Source organism: Brassica oleracea, chromosome C3, assembly GCF_000695525.1.
Source record: "Brassica oleracea var. oleracea cultivar TO1000 chromosome C3, BOL, whole genome shotgun sequence".
In the NCBI taxonomy this organism is placed as follows: Eukaryota; Viridiplantae; Streptophyta; class Magnoliopsida; order Brassicales; family Brassicaceae; genus Brassica; species Brassica oleracea.
Genome location: NC_027750.1, coordinates 10597180 through 10597449, shown reverse-complemented (window position 1 = coordinate 10597449; position 270 = coordinate 10597180).

Genomic DNA, 270 nt, shown 5'->3' with positions numbered 1-270 from the left:
TCAATTAATTTAGTAAAACTTCATAATACTCCATAAATTGGGGGACTAATAATTATAAAATCGTTATTTTTTAGAGAAACGGAGACAACAAAGGTTCCAAACCTCTTTGACCTTTATCATATGCTAGTGAATGATGCAATTATGCTTTAAAATAGTAATTTCATATTTTTGAATTTTTCTCAAAATCTGTGGGTCCCTACGAAAATATTGAATTTTTTTGTATAAGTTCTATATACTGAAGCATATGATCTTTAGTGTTGTTTTAAAATT